A 20687-nucleotide genomic window follows, 5' to 3' on the forward strand; every position below is an offset into this window, starting at 1 on the left:
CACTAGGAGAATTTGGGAAGGGAGATGTAACAACAGTTAATTGTTTAAATGTGCCTCTCCCGGCTCAAGGCAAAGCCGACTCCCTAAGCTCAGCTCACTCACTGAACAACCCGCCGTAAACCACAACCTGCTCAACTGCCCTCTGTTACCCAACATCCGTTCTTGGAAACCTCTGAAAGCGAGAACCTTCCTCCCATACGCTCTGGAAGTGGCCCCGGTAACTCTGAGCCCAGCTGCGTATTTGGGCAACAGAACTACAAAGTCTAAAGCTCATCATGGAAAGTAAGGCCTTTGTGTAGTCCTGTGAGGTGTTCGCCTTCATAAAGAAAGGGAAACCAGAACAAAATGGATGGGGTAAAATTATTAAAGCATAAATCTGCCAGAATGCACTTTGCAGATTCTGCAGAGCAGAATGTATACTCAGGTAATCACCCAGTCGAGTACATCATCATGTTAAAAACGAGAGCCTGGCACCCCGGCATCGTGACTGAACATTTGGAGAACACTAGACCACGGAAACCTTCAGCCAGATGACTTCAGTTCAGCACGTTGTCGCTGCTCAGCAGATGGATGGGAAGACAGCGTTCGTAGCTCCTGTGGGCCAAACAACACACACTTGAGGGGTTTTCCCTCCTCCATTTCTCACACAAGCTTTCGGAACGTTACACCTCCCGTTCTTTTTTCATGGACTTGTCGCAGCTCCTCCCATACCCTTAGTCAGGCCCCTGGTGTCCCACACTCCCCTACATGAGGTCCCTTATCTTCTTTCCTCTTGCCTTAGGCTATGAGCACACTCCCATTCCCCCTTCCCTTCCACCCACTGTTATTGCTTATCTTCTTTTAGCTGGGAAATAAATCATTCAGAGTATCAAGAGGTTAAACTCCTTTAGAAGCATGGACAGATCTAAGATTATAATGTAGGAAGGTGTTAACGAATCCCTTGCCACCTTTTTCCCGCCTTTTAAATGTCCCAACTTTCAGCAAAGTGGTCAGATTTTGGAATTGGACTGGATATGGTCTTCAAAAATTATCACCTCTTTACATACCTAAAGCAGACAACGTACACACTGTTATTGAGAAGAGAAAGTTGCCCACTTGGGCCATCAAAATTATTACAGAAAGAAATGTTGAACATCAATTGGTTTGCAATTATCAATATGCTCCCTGGCTTTCTGGAGAGACTTTGGTTTCCTCGTATAACTTGGGCCTCTTCAAGCAAACGGATTGAAGGCCCAGGGCTTTCTCAGAATTAAATGATTTTGCAATGCAAAAAAATCTGTTTTCTCCAAATATTGAAATATTATTCTTCATAGAAGAAGGAAAAGTGCATGGGCCTGACCCTGAAAAAAATGAGCACTGTGAGGTGATCCTACACCCAGAGACCCACCCATCTGCTTTCATCAAGGCTTTGTGGATTTGAGGGGTCCCATCTGCTTGTGAGATGAAGCTCAGGTAGGTGAAATCTGGTTATGGTATGTCCCAGTTGTTAGGCTGAAAGTAAAATCCACCTTAACTCCAGAACTGCCACTTTAGGACTAGCATAATTCTCCAGCAACGCTGAGCTCTGTTCGCGGGGAAAAAAAGAAAAAGTAAAAGAAGAGCTACATTTGTGGCCCATCTCTCTACTTTCCCGTTTCGCCAGCTGCAGTAAAAGCAAGTTCTGCAGAGGCGCGGTGATGTGGAGGCTCCGTTCGGGCAGCGTCAGACCTGGGCTTAGGCGTGCGGAGAGCCTTTGGCCCAAGCAGGAATGCCATCCGATGTTGCCGTCAGATCTGTGCATGGTTTGTGGTCAGTGGGACTCTGCGTGAGTGCCAATGTCCGGACATGAGAGTGTTGGACCAAGGCCCACGAGTGTGAAACGCTATTGCAAAAACATTTTAAGATGGAAAGGACTGCCTAGTGATGAATGTGGTTTCCATTAACAAAGCTCGCGTTAAAAAATAAACAAACCTGCCATATGAATGATAAATAGCATTTCAATGTTAAAAATGAACAGCACCCAGGTAGGACGCAACATGGTTCCTGTAGAGGATGATTTTCATTAAATAGAATGAGAGGGTAAAGCAGTAACGGACCCAGGCGTGAGCGCCGACCCCGCGCCCCGCAGGGCCGGGTCCCCGGCGCCCGGCACCGTTGCCAACCGCGCCGCGCTACAAAAAAGAAGTAAAAACACCAGGTTAAATCCCGCATTTACATAAGCGCTTTTGGCAGCGGAAAGCAATTAATGGCTTTCCTAGAAAAACCTCCAGGGCCGCGCCACGCCGTCTGGTCGCACGGGGCCTGCCGCGCCCGCCCGCCCTTCCCGGCCCCCCTCTCCCTCCGGGTCCGGCCACCAGCGCCCCGAGCCGCGGGCGCGGGGCCCCGGGCGGCTGGCCTGGGCCCCGCACCCGCCGGCAGGCCCGGGCGGCCTCCCCTTCCTGTCAGGGCCGGCGGGCGGCCTCCCCGCAGCCCGCCTCCCCTCACGCACGCCCGGCCGCCGCTGCGCCTGCCCGGAGAGCGCGGGGGGGGGCGTGTGGGGAGAGGGGGAGGCAGGGAGGGAGGGGGTCCCCCCGCCCCGGCCGCCGACCCCCGCGCTGCCAGGGCGGCGGGTTTGTTTTGCCGGGCGGCCGCAGCAGGCCGGCCCCGCTCCTCCTCGCCTGGCCTCGCCTCCCGGCTCCGCTCCTTCCCTTCCCTCCCTTCCCTTCCCTCAGCGGCGGCGCTTTCTCTGGCGCCCATTTCCGTGCGGCTGGCCACCCTCTCCCCGCGCGGAGTGTCTGAGGGCCGCTGGCTGCTCCGAGCCGCTTGGCTCCTTCCCTTAGTAACAGCTTCTACATTCTGCCTCAATTCCTCCTCAATCTAAATCACACACACACACACAGATATTACTTTCCCCCCCTCCTTCCTCGGGACTTAATCTCTAACCCCCCCTCTCTCCCCACCCTCCCCCTCCCCCCGGCCCCTGGCTCGGGATATAATTGAATATCACAGCACTACGCGCTGGTTATTTTTTTTTCTTCCTCCTCCTGTGTGTGTGGTGGTGTGTTTTTTTTTTTTTTCCTGTTTTTTTTTTTTTTTTTTTTCCTCCTCCTCTTGGTGTGGACACCTCAGCTAAAAAAAAAAAAATATTACCGATACATATACGTGTGTACACACACACACACACACTCACAGACACACAGATGTGTATATATATGGCTGTATAAAAAAAGGAGGAGAGACAAACAGGGGTGAATTTCTTGTGCCTCCATTCCCAAGGAAGGGGGGAGCAGCCGCTCGGCCGCCACTCGCAAGGTAAGGACCGGGCGCTGCGGGCCGAGCCCCCGCGGGCCGAGCGCGGGCGGGAAGGGGCCGCGGCCGGGGGGGGGGAGGGCGCCCTGTTTGTCTCTGTGGCGGTTGGAGGCGGGCGGGGGATGGGCGCCCGCCTAACGCCTGCCGCGGCCCCCCCCCCCCCCCCCCTTTTTTTAATTAATGTTGTGGGGTGCGGGGAGGGGGGGCGCTCCCGTGGGTCTGGGGTGCGGGGGGGGGGGGGATGGGTTTTAGGGTTTTTTTTAAAAGCAAACGGCACCCCCCTTCCCCTCCCCCCTCCGCGCCGCTGGCCTCCCCTCCCCCCACCCGGCTTCATTTGTTTTAAAGGATTTAATTGGGGGGCGGTTGGGGGGGGGGGGAACGGCCTCGGCAGCGAATGGCACACGGGAGCCATGGCGAGCGGCCTATTTTTAGCCCGATTTGTGTGGAGAAGCGCCCTCCCCTCCCCCTCCCCGCATATTTACTTATGGGGGGGAGGGGAAGGGGGGGGAAATTGGGGGGCCGGGCTGGGGGCGAACTCCGCCGGGCGGGGGAGGGGCGGCCGCCCCTCCCCCGCCCGGCGGAGTTCGCCCCCAGCCCGGCCCGGCCCTTCTTTGGGGGGGGACGGGGGCCCCCCTCCCCCCAGGACGAAGCAACCAAGTCATTGATCGGTTTTCCGGCGAAGTTCGGGGCGGAAGGTGAAACACCCCGGGGTGGTAGGGAGCGGGCCCGGTTTGGGGAAAAAACCAAGCTTTTTTGGCACTTTACAAGGGCTCTCTCTTCCTGGGCTTATCCCTGTCCGAAACCCTGGTGCAGATTGTGCATTGCATCTTCTAGACAGGCTTGCACGGTTGATGCAATGTATAGATTTTCTTGGTAGAGGATATAGGTCCTGCAATAGCACGACATGTGGCTTGTTATTGTTGTACTCCCGAAAGGGTTAAATCCATCGTGTTGTTCCAGGTGAATTTAATCTTTCATCACCGAATTTCCTTTTAAGGCAGCTTGAGAGAATAAAAGTCTCCCCACGCTTGTCTTTTGCTTTATCCCCTGAACAGCAAACTTTGTGCTTTATGGCAGAGGCTTGTTGCTGCAGATGACACGTGAGTCTGGAGGAAAGTTTGGTTTGTAGGTCGCTGTGTAGGAAAGTGAAGTTTGCTAGTGAAGTTTTTACTACTCTCCAGTGTGCTCAACTTCCTCATTTTCCTGTCTCTGTAAATCAAATTCTGAACTGATTTATGGGAGGAATCACAAAACATATTCCTTCTTTATTATTAAAGCATGAGAGGCATGATCAGGAGAACAAAGTCTTTGTCGCGTAAAAAAAAAAAAAAAAAAATCCTGGGCTTGTCTGATTCTCTTTCCTGTCCTGCGGTACTAAAATAAATGCCTGAGGGTGTTGAGCGTATGAACAAGGTCCTTTGGTGTTGGCGGTCAACACCCTTCGGGTGTTTGCCGAGGCTATGGTTTGTGCCCTTTTGAGAGAGAGGGCAACATTTGCAAAATTGATGTTTGGGTTTTGAGTTGTACCTGAGCTTTCGGGTGCGCTGGGCAGTTTTGGGCCCTCGTCTTGCTCTGGGCAACCTGAAGGCTCATCCGCATGAGGCTCATGCTGGATTTGGGGCCTTCTTTTGGACTCATGAACGTTAACCATCTTCTCAGAATACGTTTCAAATGAGGATTGATCCCGCAAACTCTTTTGTGTGTCCTTGAATTTAAGTAAGTGGGTACGTGTTCGTGGATGAGCGTATGAAGGGTTTTTTCCTCTTAGCCATAGCAAAAAAGGGCCGTGCTGCTGCGGTGGTGGTGTTTAGGGTGCAGGTGGTGCCCTGTAAGTGATTGTAGCAAACTTTCTGTGGTTTCTTGTAGTGATTTTTTTTTTCTTTGCTTTTGGTTAAGATCTAATGGAATAGCAACATACCGTATGATTTACCTATGATCACCTGAGCCTGTACGCTGTCACTGTCTTAAGTTTTCTTAGGGGAAGGTGGATTTGTCTCCATGAGAACAGGGTTCATGTGGTACTTTGTCTTGGGAACTTGGTGGCATGCCTCCCAAACTGTTATTGAGAACACCTGGAAAATACTTAGTTCTCACTCCACGAGGAAAGGGGAAGGAAATGTAATTTAAATGTATGAAAGCAGTTGGGGTTTGGCTTTTGGGCTTTTTAATTTTTTTTTGAAGACTGTGGAAGAGTTTATGATTTCTGTTCATTTAAACGTGAACAGCCATAATGTGTGTGCGTAGCATAAAGAATGCAATAATTACAGGAGATTCTGTTGCTTAAGCTTTTTTTTCCCTTCAAACAGGTAGTTATGACTTTTTTTCCTGTGAGGTTTTTTTTTTATATGAATACTTCTTTCAGTTTTACTCAATATATAGTAATTATTGATGTTTGTGTAACGCTTTGAAGTTGTAAGGCATGGTATAAGTGCTAAGTACCCAACAGCAGTACTTCATAGTCATTTTCCCATCATGAAAGAGTTTGATGCTAAAAAGTGCCACAGCCCTAAGCATAAAGAGGTTCTGGATGGATTAGGGGAAATGGTCAAAATTGCTTATAATGTTGTTTTCAGGTAATATTTTTTAGTTAGGAAGAACAGATCTGAATAATGTGAAGCAAACTGAGTTATTTTACCTAATTTGATTTTGGTTCTGGAATTTAATTTAACATGGACTTCACATTTGAGTCAGAATGTGTTTGCTGTTATAAATTTTGTAGTGGCAGTGAAGACCCACATCCTACAAGGATGTAATCGTGCAGAAGTCAGGAAGTCCTGTAAAGAAACACACACAACTTTGTGAACATCGCGGTCTAGTTTGGTTGAATAAGCTCTGCAGATGTCAGTGAAGTCGCTTGCAGAAGTTAAGTGTGTTTTGTATTAGCGTGCGCAATAGGATGTGAATCTTTCCTGACACTGATACTTTTTTGGTATCACAGCACTGTTAAGTGTTTTGGGGAAAGCTGAGGCAGTGGCAGGTGTGACACCTTTCCTTCAGTAATCCTGTTCCTTTGCTTATTTGGAGCCCTAAGATATAGCCACCCTCCCAGTTTTTGCTTTCTTTGCCTGTCTCTTCTGTCCCGCGCTGGACCCGCAGCCGTTCAGGATCGTGGTGCCCGCGTGAATTCTGACACCTTGCTGGAGAGGATGCTACTGGCAAGCGGAGGAGAGACAGACACAAACCTGCTGCCAGCTCTTCCCCTTCTGAACTGGGACAGGGAGGTCGTAAAGTGGTCCGGTGTCCGCTTCGGAGAGGAGGGCAAGGACCACGTGTACTGCAGGACTGTGTTGTGCCAATACTGCAATGTTGTTATACTGAAATGTATCATACTGAAGTACAACTAATTTTTAATCTAATTCATGTTGTTTATATGGAGAATTGTGATACTGTTATGTGTGCTGACCATCCTTAGTGTGTGTGTGTTTGCGCATGCGTGTACACACAGAGTATAGGGTGTAATAGACTATATATTTAAAGCCCTAAATATCAGCTCATGCAAGTAGCTGCAGGTTGGGAGAGAAGTGAAAGTGTGTATGCACGCTCTGTAATTATGCGTGTTTGGCTCCTACAAAAAGTGACTACTGCGAGAATATACTCATTGCATGTTCATTTTTAAATACAAATTTAAGTGTTTGTGTTAAGTGAAGAAGTGTCAGAAGTTTTCAATTAGGAACTATGATTGACAGCTCTCTTCAGTGTTCTTGAGTTGCGTTGCAGCATTAATGTAATACCTTCAAACGAAGAAACAGTTCCTATGTTCCTGCTATTGATTTAGCTACCCCTGTCCCAAATACATGCAGCTTTCTAAGCACTGCAGTATGGAGTTGGATGGTCTTCATTTCTGTAAAGTAGCTTAATGAGAAGAGTGACTTTACTAGAAAAAGGTTCATCCAGTGATCCCAAGCAGAGTAGATGGAGACCGCTTTATTCATCTCATAATTGTTTTCCTCCGAGATAAAGTATGACAATGAAATGAGGAATAAGAAATATCTTTTCAGATGAAATTGTAGCAGAATATATTGGCTTTCTTGTAATTTCACAAAATTGAATTGACTAACTTGAATAAAAAGTAGTGAAGACGAGGCAGCATAGTTGTCACTTCATGAGAGTTGATAGGTTGAGTGAAAAAGTACGGAAGTCTGGTCTAGAAATCACTCTGCCAGTTTGTGTGAAAACTGTGAACTTCTCCGCGTTAGGGTTCTGCCTTGTATCTAATGCAAGATGAGAAGGCCCTTTTCTTCCTTCTTGTAACGAAAACAAAGCTGAAATTGTTTATACAAAATGCCCTGGAGTCTTAATGGCTGCGCTTGAGCTGGAAGTTGAGTTTTCCTTTGGTCCTGAAGGATCTATAGAACCGTGACTCAGCTTACCCTTTGAAACACTGATTTTTAATACTTCGCCATGTGGTTTTCTGTGACATCCTTTAGACTCTCCTTTTTATATCACTAAGGAGCCTTAAAAAAAATCTTCCTTGATAAGAAATAGGTGGTCATTCCAAGCCAGAGAATGTGTAACCGCAGGGGAAAATGCACATGCCGGTCGGCTGTGTAGGATCTAGCTGGCTTGGCTAGCCAAGGAGTGGAATTGCAGGTGTTGCAGCTTAGCCCTTCGCTTGCTTTCTTGGATGGGCTGATTGGCTAGAAAGACTTTGAGAATATTTTCTTACCTGTAGAAATAGTAGTAAAAAGGCTTGGTGAATTGGTGTAGCTTTCTGAAAAACCTACTGAAAGAACTTCCGAAGTGATGAGGAGGAGTTTACAGAATTGTCTCAGCTAATGTACGTGGCATCTTTCAGAGAGACCTCTCTTGGTCTTTGAATGTAAGCGTACGTGGTGTAATTCAGTGCTACGTAGAGATATTAAGGTCCTTCTAAACAAGTTGGCTTGAATACCAGAAGCAACATATCTAGGTATGCTATCAGACTAATAGGTCCTTTTTGCAGGACGAGTAAGGCAAGCAGACTGGGTGTCAACCTGGTCGCACTTGAGCTGGTTGGGTGCCCGCATGTGGCCCTTCGTGGTGCTGTGTGTGCCCTGTGCAGCTCCGCAGGCTGCACAGCACGGTGTGGTGGGAGTGGATAGCGGGCCCCAGGGTTTGTGCTGTGGTTCTGCTTGGTGCAAACATGGCTCTTCTTAAGAGTATAAACTGGCATCTGCATCTGTAAAGTCAGATATTAATAGCCATATTTTCAAAGATGCTGAGTCCCCACAGTTGCATGTGAAGTTGGCAGTTTCCGTATGTGCTTAGCATTTCTAAAAATCAAGTCTTGCGCGTGGTTTGCTGGCTTCTGCAAACTCCTGTGAGGGTGTAGTTTCTTGTTTCTTTCTGGGAGCAGTATTAGTAAAACGCTATGTTGTGTACTCTGACTTGTGTTTATTGTTGTAATTCTTAAGTCTCCATGTTACAGAGGAGCAATCTTCTTTATTAGTAATGTCTAGCAGTAAAAAATTAGAATCATCCCAAGAAAAAACAGTTGTGTGTTTTTTTTTTTCTTTAATGATCTGAGATGATTCAGTTCAATCTCTGTTCAATGTAAGCCTGTATTACGGAGACACTCTCTACAACCATGTGCCATATGCAGACATACTGAGTGTTATTTCAGATCGCTGGAGGTGCGTTACTAGAAATTTTAGCTGGTGTGGTGTGAATAGTAGGCCTTCCCTTCCCCCTCAGCAGGGCAATAGTTTTGCCAACCTGGCAAGGCAGGCAAGCAGCTGTCTCTGCAGCTAATGCTAGTGCTCCTTTTAACCCTTGTTGGGTTTGGGGAATGATTCAGTCACTTCCCCAGCTGCATACAGAGCTCCCACTGACATCAGGTCGATGGTAGATTTTTATGAATTAGGACTGTGAAAGTGACTCTGGAAACTTTCCTGTTCTGTACGCAGTTACGTGCCTGCTGGCAGCAACTATAGAGCATACAGAAAAGATCTCTGTATAGCCTATTCTGGAGCATTTTTCCAAGGTTATGAGTTAAGGGTCAAGTATTTGCTATTCATGAAAATATAGTGCTAAATACTGTCCCCAGTGCCAAAACCACAGAAATTGTCAAGGTTTAGAGCCCTAAATATAACATGTCCTAAGAGTTGCATCCATTTGACACTAAGAGTGTGAAAAGTTCGGGCTCTTCACATGAGTGACCTATTGCCGGCAAACCCCGAGCTGGGAATTGGTCTGATTGCGAGCACACGCGAGGTGAATTTCAGTCCCTTGATGGTTCCCTAAAAGTAGGCAAAGAAGAGACAGTTTGGTTTCCTGGACGCAGTTGTCCAGGCTGGCCGAGGAGAGGAATAACAAGTTTTATAGCTCTTTTGTGTTTTTTTGGACAAGCTGATTAATGTTCAAGTGTCAGCATGACTTCTGAAAATACATTTTTGCCGTGTAAAAATAGCAATAAAAAGATTTAATTATTTTTCATTTATCACTGATATTGGTCTAACTTACAGTCCTTTTGGAACAAATGAGAATTTTTGCTATTAGTGTCAGCAGCTGGGAGAGTGTTAAGTGTGGCTGAAAATTTTACCTTAAGATACCAATTGATCTTACAGAGATGAGTCTGTCTGACCCTCCCCCCACTTCCAGGTCTGTTTAGCTCACAGAAATGATGAGAACTTTTCCTCTTTTAGGTTAAGTCTAAATTTGTGGGAAAAAATAGTTTTGATATTGCATAGACCTATGGGGGAAATAATAAGAGATCTGGGTCAAAAAAGTAGGACGTGCAAGATTTAGAAGCTGTTGAAGTGTATTTATTTGTCCTATATTAGGTTAAAGGAAGTATTGGTGCTTTCAGTTTGGCAATATGTCCTTCAGTCTGCGGTGTTCTGTAAAGGGAAGACAACTGTTAAACAATGAATCACAGCTAATTTTTGTGTGGATGTCAACATTCTTCTCTAGTGCAGAAATTTTTGCTTGGATATTAACACAAACATGCATTCCTAAATACAGACTCTTAGCGATAAATTTTAATTAGGAAACGCTTTGTAAGAATATGGATTTTTGCCATAATGATATTTGTGAATCTGTAACATATTTACTTTGGGATTATGTTTGTTCAAATTTAATACTTTTTAATGTACTTTTAAAGCAAAGTTAGTACAGATGTGGTTGGAGGAAAATGAGGAACAGTGTTGTCGAACCATCTATTAATATTGACGTCAAATACATTGTGCTAGAAACATATCTTGTATAGCAATGGGTTAGCTGTTTCCCGTAGCTAATGAAACAGGTCTGGGGTTTAGAGAAGCGGGGTCTGTACTCCCTGTATAACGTGAATGTTTTGCTGATGCAGACGTGGTACCTGATTTTTCACTTTATTTTAAGTGCACAACTAAATTCCACAATCTGGTGTGTCTTGTTTAGACAGTAAATTTCTAGCACTCTGTAGGACGAAAAAAGTCAGGAATATGAAACTTCAATGTGTTGAATTGTGATAAAACTTAAACAAAAATACAATGAAACAGCCTACTAAGCAGTTCTGGTAAGCTTAATCTGATAGCAGGAACGGATATCTAAATGTAGCTGATTAATAGAAACCAACTTTTTTTTTGACAGCTTTCGCCATTATAGTAAATATTTGTCACAATTGTTTGAGTTGTAAGAAAAATGCTTTGTATTTCTGTGACTGTCTTCCAGGGCAGATTCTGAAGGGCTATTGATTACATTAGAAATATCAATGTGTTTATCTTACTGTTGGCAAAGTCCGTGTTAGTTGGTTCCTCTACTGTCTACACATGCAAGGTTGTTTTGATATAGATTATTTATTTCTAGTTCATCAAGGTCCTTTGTAATATTCTTTCTTACAGTACATATAGTACACACTAAATACATTAGAAATTAAGTTCTAAGAGTTCCATTAAAAACAAACAAAAAGTCTCCTTGACCATTCGGTCATCCTGTTGAGGTGCTTGGGCACTGCAGCCCCCTCAGATATATTACTTTCTGGTAAAATAGATGGACGTTGCTTATGTCCTAAAAATGAACCCTCTGCTCTCTGTGTGATTCTGTGGGCTGCTTGTGGAAGCATCAAACTGAATATTCCCATTAGTCTCCTCTCGTCGTCCCCCTGCCTGGGTCCCGTGTTAGAGAGAGACCGGTTGCTTGTATGTACCGGGGCACAAAACTAGACTTTTAAAGATCCTGTGTGTATTGACAGAAATGCTAAGAAGAATTTTTAAAATTATATGAAGGATAAAGGGATGGAAACTTTCAGAGGTAGCCAGGGGAAACACTTTTGACGTGTTTTGACTCGCTCTTTGACGCTATGGATGACTTCGTATGAGATACTCGGAGGGTATGTGAAATGCAGTGTCAGACTCCGGCTAAGAATACGTCCATTATGTAGGCTGAGATTCTCCATTGTTTTAAATTGCCGAGACTGCCAGCAGCAAGGCTCATGTATGTTGGACATCGCTAAGGAGCTCCAGAAAGCTGCATTGGTGGTGTTAGAATATGTAAAATCTGATTTGCGTGCTTTATATGCTTCGCACTTTCCCAGCTGTGGTTTGTAACTACCCGCTTGCGGAACCGAGCTTTTTCAAGGTGAAAAGAAAGAAATGCACTGTTTTTAAAAACACATGTTCAGAGATCAGATTAGTCAGATTTCATTTGCATTAACGTTGCTGTAAATGGTGAAAGTTTGGAACTGTAATGTACTTCCATGTACCTATTGCTGCCTACTTTTATTTGTTAGTCTGGTGCTGTTGGGCCTACTGCTGTTCTGTGTGATTAAAATAACCCCCCATGCCCTCCTCTGTGTAATTAAACACAAGTGATGCAAGATTGTACTGCTTTTTTCTTTCTAAAATTAACCCCTTCCAACGGTCAGTATGGTCATGCCCTCTCCTCTGCTTGGCACTGCTTCCTTGTCCGTGCTGTAGCGTGGTTGTGGCAAATTAATGTGATGTAGCGGAGTGTTTTGTCTCAGTCCTGACAATTTGCATCATTTTATTATTATCCCTTCCTAAGGCTTTATTTGATTTTCTAATCTCCCCCCACCCGTTTTTCTTCCCCCTGGGCTTTCTCCCTTCTTTTTGTCATTTTGGACTTTCTTTTGCATTCTCCCTATCTGTTCTTTTGTCAGTTCTTTAAACCAAATTGGTGCCTTTTTGTTTCTGTTCTCTGGGTTTTCTCTACTTTCTTCCCCTTTCTCCTAACTTCAGATGAGTTTACATATAGGACTTGATCCTATATAGCCTTCTTGAACCAGAGAGGTTAGACGGGTTTGGATGGTGCAGCCCTGGTCCCTGGTGGAGTGAAACCTGCGGGACTGCTGAGGAAGTCTCATTTTGCAGGCTGCGCCGCTGGCAGCGGGGCACCGAGCAGAGGTGAGCGAGGGGCCTGCCCCCGGGCAGAGGGGTAGCTGGGACAGGCACGCAGGGCAGGAGACGGAGTGGACAAATTTTGGCAGTGCCTGTATTTGATAAAAATATCTTGGTTTTAGGCATAAAACATTGATTGATGAAGTCAGAGGGAGGCTTTGGGGGGAGTCGGCGTGAGTGTTTAGTACAGATGCAAAAAGCTGAGGAAGTTTGAGTGAAAACCTCAGCGCACTGTGAGGTTAGCTTTGGGCTTTTTAAAGCAAGGGATTTTATGCAATAAATTTTTATTGACGCTGTGACTTAAAATTAGTAAAAACAAAGTCAGTCATCGTGAAATCAGTGGCAGCCTTATCTTATTGTTTTTATTGTGGGTAGTGTTGACAAGTCACATGCCCCATTGTTCTGGGTGAACAAACACCGCTTTGAGACCGCGAGCTGGTACGTGCGTACAGGCGCCTTTGTCCTGGCTGCACAGATGAGTGTGCGGAATTGCAACTTTGGGGTTGAAAGATCATCTTTAAAGAGTTCACATTTAGAAACTGCGTAATATATGAAATACTCTGTTGCTTGATATTTAAGCACCATTTTTATTTGGTGTCTTGTTGTCCAGAACCTAAGAAAATAAACAGACAAGAATAATGCTTCATAAACTCTCATACCTTGTTGCGCAGGGGATAGCAGGCTTGTATTCTGTCTCTGAAGTACTGAAGTAGATGTGCTTGGGACAGAGGGAACGCAAGATGTGCTTTTTGAGAAAGTCAGTAAAAGATTTTTGCTTGAAAGTCTTTCAAATATAAGGCCTTTACCGCAGAACTGTTGACACTTGAGGTGATAATAGTGAACCTCATCTCTGCTGAAGTCTGTTTTGTGGATCACCTCTACATTACTCTTGCTGCGTATAAATTCCTGTAGTCAGGATATGTGTAGTGTAACTAAGATGGATGCGACAGAGACTGGCTGCAGGAGCAAACTTGGCATGTGGAGGCTGTGGATGTAGTCATCCAGCCATATCTGGGGGAGAATCTCATTGAAGTTGCTGTGAGTATTGCCCAAGGAAGAACAGAAAGATTAGTCTTCCCTGCCTACAGTGATTTTATTATGTTGTTGGTTTTAGTACATCTTAATAATGCCAATGTAGCTCATTGTCTGGTTCAGTATTTTTAATTCGTAGAATACGTTTTTCTCTTTTGTCAGCTCATAGTTTTGCTTTTTCCTCTTCAGAAACTGGTGCTTGCAGTGTATTTTATACCAATACAAGAGCATGCACCAAAATGGTCTTGAATTGTCAGAGCTCCGTAGCGGGTATTACCAGGATACTTTAATATGAAATAGCACTAAAGCTGGTAGAAATTGTCATAGCTCTCTTGACTGTGTGTCGACAATATCAGCTGTGTGTGTGTCTGTCTGCCCTCTGATATTAGATGACTTCCCCAGTTTTGGTGCCTTACAGGCACAATCTGTAAAATACTGCTTTAACTTCAATACAGAATGAATGGCAAACTTTTGGCATCCTAATGTGGGTACTATACAGTAATGGAATATATCCTGTGGGTTACTGTTCAAGGTTTTCAGACTGTTTTTTTGAGTACTGCTGCAGTTTGTCTACACAGTCCCTGCACAGGGACTGCTTGAATAGAGGGAACTATGGAATTACTTTTTGGTTATAAATTTTCCCTCTAAATTTTTATAGGCTTGTCTAGATCTGCGGTGAATCCCCAGAGACACATCTCCGCTCCCCACACCCACAATTTTGCTTTTCTGGGTTGACCTAATATATCTGTATGTAACAGATAACTGTATTTACTTTATTTTCAGTTTACATCACTGAAGATTTTCTGTCCACATAATGATTAGGACAGAAAGCTGGTGTCAGGATTATCTGCTGTTTCTGCCACTGTGTGACCTTAGCAAATGGATTAACAAATTTACTCATGCACCAGTGATTTAATACTTCACAGCAGTTTTTTCAGACCAGTTCAGTACCCTGAGATCTTCTGGTGAAAGGCTGCGTAGCAGTGTAAAGGGGCTTTTGTTTTATTTTTCAGCCCCTCCTTACTTGGAGTTTTTAGTTTAGGCAAGTGCTTCTTTTGTGTTTGTAGGTTTTGTGCTTGTCTTCTAGTTTTTCTTTTATATTGTACAAAACATGGTCCTTCACATTGGAAATATTTGCTGATAGTGCCCATACATGATGAAGAATCACGCTGAAATCAGACTACAGGGTTCTTAAAGCTAGGCATGTTTGTGTCCTTAGTGACATGGAAATGCAACCTTATATGAAGTTTTAAGATTCCTGCGCTTTTTCCAGACCCTGGCAGCTCTTCAGGGGAGGGGAAAAGGCTGAACTTCTCTGGTGGAGCCGCTTCAGGGATGGGTTTCAGAGCTACGCAAGCAGCTGCTTGTCCCAGCGGCAGAGGTGGGAGTGGGGGTGGTGGGACCCCTAAGCTGATGGGGGACACAGAACAAAAGCTACAGGTGGAGCTCTGTGAACTTCTCTGGAAAGAAAGTTTCTATCCTCTGCCATGGTTTATTGACTCCTCCGCTGTGCCGATACAGTGGTTTATTTGTCCTACAAACATCATCTCTGGAAGGATTGCATTAAAATCTACTGCTATTTTGGAGGGATATTAAAATCCAAGTGGTTTTGCTGAACCAGTTTACAGCATGACTCCACAAATGCCTGCATTGTTACCATGAAGGTGGTGGTAAACTATAGCTTATCCATAGAAATGAACCTATCTATAATAGGTGAGGATGGGCCATGAACTTCTTAGCTTTGCTACCAGACAAAATCTTTGCAGGCTGCAGTGGGCCAGCTCATAACTAAGCCAGTCTGACACCAACCTTTCTGTGTGTAGTGATCGCATTACTCATACTGTCTTGAATGCTTGGATTTGTCCATGTATAAAGTAGACATAAGTGGTGACATGATCTTTGTCACGTGCTTACAATTTCACTTGGGCACGTCTTCCTTAATAATTTCCTAAATGAGTCTTGTTTATAAATTTATAGTTAAGCAAATTTACAAGCTTGTGTGAAAATCTTTTTTTATGCCCTTTACTAAGAACTTGGGGTATTTTCCTTGTCAGAGCTGCGTGCCCCGGGCAGATAGAGCATTGCAGGTCTTGTCGTGAGAAACGCTTATGCAAGACGTGCAGTCCTAACACAGGACGTTGCTTTCTGGTGAGAGTTTTCCCCAGCGGTGTAGGTGTCTCCTAAAGCACATCGCAGTCCTGGCGAGCACAGTTGTGCTTGCAATACTGATGAGCACATGCTTTCTGTGACATTGTCTTGTTTTCATATGTTGTTTGGATATTTTTCATCTGCTGGAAAATGAAATTTTAGGGAGTGTTTTAATTTTGGGAAATCTTCAGTTTGGGAATAGTACTTAAAGTTGTACACATCTGTGTTTTGCTATTGTAAATCATGCTTTTATATTGTGACTTTTCTTATTTTCACCATACTCTACACTGAGAAGTATCCTCTGGTTAATTTAAAAAGAAAATCCTGCTACACTTTAATAAATCCCTTAAACTTTACAAGAATGTATTTACACTCGCTAGGTAGCATGGCTTGAAGTTAAAAGCGTGAATTTACAGTGCGTTCACATTTTTTTTTGGAATGACTCCAGAAAGAAAGTCTCTCATTCCTCTTTAGTGTAATACATATCTATATATCAGCAGATATAGCTGTTGGTGTAGTCAAGCTATAATTGTTAAAAAAAAAAAAAATCACTTTTAAGTGTGATCCTTGGGTATTTTTAGAAGAGCTGTGTGAAGCCCTTTCTTAGTTGAACTATTTTCTTGTATTCTGAGGCAGTCTGCATGTTCTTCACAAGAAATATATTATGGTTCCATTGAAGTCAATTCAGGTTCTCTGGAAATGATCCAACCTTCAGGAAAGAAAAATATTAGTGTGCGTGTGGAGGGAAAGGGTTTCCCTTTATTTCGGAATTTGCTTGTCATGTTTAGCAAGTAAGCCATTTTCAGATGCATTAAGGCTCTGCGAAACTAATTTTCGGGGCTGACAGTTTTCTAGTCTTGGGTTAAGCAAAAAGATTTAAATTTAATGTTTCCAATTTTTTTTGTTTTAAATAGCTAGGGATATGTACATTTGTTCAGTTATAACTTGAGTGCCATGCATGTTTCAGGAGAACAGAAAAATGAACCGTTTAAAATGATGACGACGGAGTGGCGTTTTTTAGCCAGTCATTTGTTTCAGTGTCTGAAATGCTTTGTTGCCAGTTTAAATGTTGAAATTTTCGGAAGTGGCCTTTGCTTGGAAGTCTTAAATATTTGCAATGTGTTGTTTATTTGGTTTATGAAAGCTGTTTGAATGCTGGTTTTTATTTTAGCTATGAGTTTTGGCAAAACACATTCTAGCATATGTAATCAGTCATAAACAAGCTAGAGACCACTAATGTTTTAGTCCTGCGGCTATATCAAAGCGTATAAGGTTAAAATTAAAAGTGTCTGAATGCCTGTCTGTGCGTGTGCATCTTGGACCTGTGCTCCACTGAGACCTTCAAGACGTTCATGTAAAAATTCTGTGCCTTCTATCGTTAAAGCAGTGACTATCTAAAGTTATTACGACTTTAAGCTTTTAATTGAGAGGGGGTTTGCAGGTTTCTAGGCTTGGTTTATGGCTGAAGACCAGTGCTGCACATACAAACCTGTCTGAGTTGGCTGCCTGTTCTCCAAAGCCAGTGGAGCTTCAGTGATTTTTGCGCTATTTAACGTGCCTCACGCGGGAGGGCAGGGATTTGGCAGAAGGCTGCCCTTGGGTCGTTGTATGCTCTTCACAGTTATGCAAGCTGGATCATTTAGCAATCGGTTTCTGAAGTCTGCAGACAAGCTACAGAGGGTGGAGTCAAGATGCAGTGAAGAAGAGCCCCAAGCTCAAGGACTCTTCTTTCAAGGCTGCTGAAAGGCATGTGCCGAGACGCCCAGGGAAGCGGGTGCTGGGTCAGGCTGGTGATGGTGCTGCTGCTTGAGCTGCCCCAAAGGAAGTTTCACGGGGAGGACAGTGCAGACGGCCTCCGGGCCCAGTTAGCAGGAGAAGAGGCTGGAGCCTTCCCCGGAACAGAGGGGTAGCTGGTATGAGCTCGAGCACAGCGCTTCTCCAGGAAACTGCCACGCTCCTGCATCTAGTTGGGGCCTGCCCTTCATTTACTCCTCTCTTCTGATTTAGCTATCAAACCGATGGTATTTTTCTTGCAGCTGTCCAGAGCGCTTCTTTCAGTGTTGGCGTTGAACCAAATGCCGTCTTTGCTCCCTGTCATTGCAGTCCTAGAGCTGCAGTTATAGAAATTTTTTTTTTTTTTTTAATATTGACACATATTTCAGATTCTTTTCTGAAATACTTTGTTTAGACTTTTAACATATTAATGACTGAAAACTTCAACTGGTTTTGTTTGGAACTAATTCTTCCTTAGGCAGCAATCAGACCTGAAATGTATTCCTCTAAAGTTTGTGAAGGAAAAGCTCTCTGATAGCATTTCTGAGTTGTGGATATTAGCTCTGAATTTCCAGATAATGTAATTTTCTTTTTTAAAAGAGCTCCCCGCCCCCCCCCCCCCCAACTCCCCAGCAAGCCCTAAAGTATTCTTTGTGTGAATGTACTATATGATCTCTAATTATGTGATCACATACCATTCCACAAATAGTGCGATACAATAGCATAGAATTATTTCTAGGATCTTGTAGAGGTTTATTCAGTAGACTACCTTAAACCCTGATCTTGCAAGTTGTTTTGTGTAAATGGACTCCTTTGCCTCCCAGAAGCAGCGTTTACTGTAGCTCTGCGTTAAAACCCGGGTTCAGAGCTCGTCATAGAATCAGGGCTTGGGATGTCAGTTTTGAAAGTTGCCATTTAACTGCTCTTATACAGCATATGCATATTAAGTAGGATAGCAGAATAACAGTGAAATTGCTCACCTAGGTCTGCAGATGAATTACCATAATTAACTGCTCCTTCCCATGAATTGCACCTAACGAGGGCTGTGCTGTTGGCTGAAAATAAATTGTATAATGCATTACTGTTGACTAAATTATTTACATACCTTAGAGAGGAGACGGTATAAAAGGTCTGCAAAATAAGTGCTGGACCATTATGAAAATGAAATGGGAGGGGGGAAGAATCACAGGTAGAACATGGTGTAGCCTGCCTTCTCCTGGGTCACTGAAGAGTACTGTATCCTATTTGCAATATAGTGTGTGACTTCATGGTTACATATTTATCACATCGCATTGCATAATGTATATGCGGAAAAAGCAGAGTTGGATCTGTGCATACAGCCTTAGGCCTGCTCTTAAGAAGAGTGTATCTGTGTGGTTATAAATTGCTAAAAATGACATCTTTTTTTTTTTTTTTGCTGCATAACTGTGGTCCCAAAATATGCTAAGTCAGAAGCAAAATACGGATTAACAAAATAATTATAAACCAAACTGGACAATTTTTGAAATGCTTGCTGTTGTGTGTTTACCTGTGAAGCATCCTTTGTGTGACTGCTGTGTTGTGAGGCCATTCAGGATTTCTAGGTTATATTCATGGCCTATTTTTCTTAACATCTTACTTAGCCAAGAAGTATTTAAAAAGCACAGTATTTGGATCTGATATCCTATTTTCATCATGTGGAATACTGTAAGGCCCTATTTATTGATGCTTATTATAAAAGATGGTTCCACTATATAGAGATTATTTATACTACTTTACCAGGAGAATCATACAATAAATATATGTGTGAGTCACTCCATGCATAAACATTGGCAACACCAAAATAACTGCAAGTGGCTGAAGACAGGCTCAACTAGAGGTGGCGATTTGTGTTAGAATTTTCCAAAATAAGGCTTGTCACAACTCGCGTTTTCCATGCGTAAAAGCCAGTCCGGAGTTGTAGACCTTGGTGCCTACTCTTTTCAGGTTTGCTTTTGTCTGGGACTTTGATTTGGCAGTCATCGACAAAACTTGAAAATACTCTTTGTTCCCTGATGTTTTAAATGGAGAATATTGGGCTCTCCTGTGCGTGGGGTTGTCCATCCCTCTGCCCCCGTAGCAGGGCTTTCCCAGTGAGAGGTGGTGACTTGGGATGGGGCAAAGGAAGCTTCAAGTAGGGTCATGGCCCTCACAGAAATTCAGTTCTTCATGTGATTGCTTAGGTTATGATCCCAATGGAAATGTGGTTGCAATGGGGAAAAGCTTTGTAAAAACAACTAAGCTTGGGAAATTGGATCACATTTATTTTTTTGTAAGTAGGCTGAAATATTTCATGATAAGGTTTGTATCAAATAGACTCCCTGTTCTTGCCAAATTAGCTGGAATAGGTCAGCTGTTGTGATGATAACAACAACAAGGAAAACTAGTAAGTTGGAGGTTTTTTACCTATTAAAAAGTTTTCTTGAATAGTTTTATTTCCTGTTTAAGAACATGTACTTGAAGTTTGGCAAAGATATGACCTTTGTGTCAGGGATGGGGATATTTTTGTTTTTCTTTTGTTTTGTTTTGGTTTTTTTTTTGTATTGGGGCTATTCTATAAAACCTTAATTTTTGCATTTCTAATACCATACACTGTCCAGGCTAGTGAATCACTTATTGTAGAGGGGTTGTGTGTGATATTAAAAAGCTATAAATGACAAAATAGCACTAATTGGTACACAAGCAAAAGTGTTAAAGATAGCAGAATAAGCTTTGACATAAAATATGTTAATGTTCATCTAACATCTGTGACATAACAAATTATGACAAAACGTTTTTTGGTGAAGGTGAAAGGATTGAGGTTCTTAAACATTGGCTGGTATAATAAAGAACTCTAACTTAATGCATTGCTTACCTGGATGGACACTTCCCATGCATTTTCTCCAGAATTTCAGAATGCTTTCAAACACTTTGTTGCAGAATATACTTCATAGTGATGAGTGATTAACACTACTGAAAATATCTCCTGTGCAAAAAATACCACAGAGGAAAAGATTCATTGTGGGGTGGTTTGCTTTTTTTTGTTTTGTTTTTTTTTTTATTATTTTTATTTTTTGTCTGCTGTATTTAGATTTTTAGAGAATGGTCCAAATTTAATTTTCGGAACGAAATTGGAGATTTCCATGGAAAAGTTGT

The 20687-nt window shown here is 43.4% G+C and overlaps 1 protein-coding gene and 1 long non-coding RNA gene across 5 annotated transcripts in view; one reads left to right on the forward strand and one right to left on the reverse strand.

Moving 5' to 3' along the window:
• Positions 1-362: 362 nt before the first annotated feature.
• On the reverse strand, positions 363-2286 carry LOC142085600 (uncharacterized). Its single transcript, XR_012674770.1, has 3 exons — positions 1708-2286; positions 1388-1564; positions 363-594 (listed from the first exon to the last, which is right to left on the reverse strand). It is a non-coding gene; the product is annotated as an uncharacterized LOC142085600 (long non-coding RNA).
• A 182-nt stretch (positions 2287-2468) lies between these two features.
• TBL1XR1 (TBL1X/Y related 1) overlaps positions 2469-20687 on the forward strand; it is a 118002-nt gene continuing 99783 nt past the window's right edge. For 3 of the 4 annotated variants that reach the window (XM_075157376.1, XM_075157374.1, XM_075157375.1), the window contains exon 1: positions 2471-3270. The gene's annotated coding sequence lies outside the window, so the exon portion shown is untranslated. Of the gene's footprint in view, positions 3271-20687 lie in introns of all 4 variants that reach the window. The other variant, XM_075157377.1, reaches the window with a different exon arrangement.

The sequence above is a fragment of the Calonectris borealis genome, chromosome 9 (genome assembly GCF_964195595.1).
Source record: "Calonectris borealis chromosome 9, bCalBor7.hap1.2, whole genome shotgun sequence".
In the NCBI taxonomy this organism is placed as follows: Eukaryota; Metazoa; Chordata; class Aves; order Procellariiformes; family Procellariidae; genus Calonectris; species Calonectris borealis.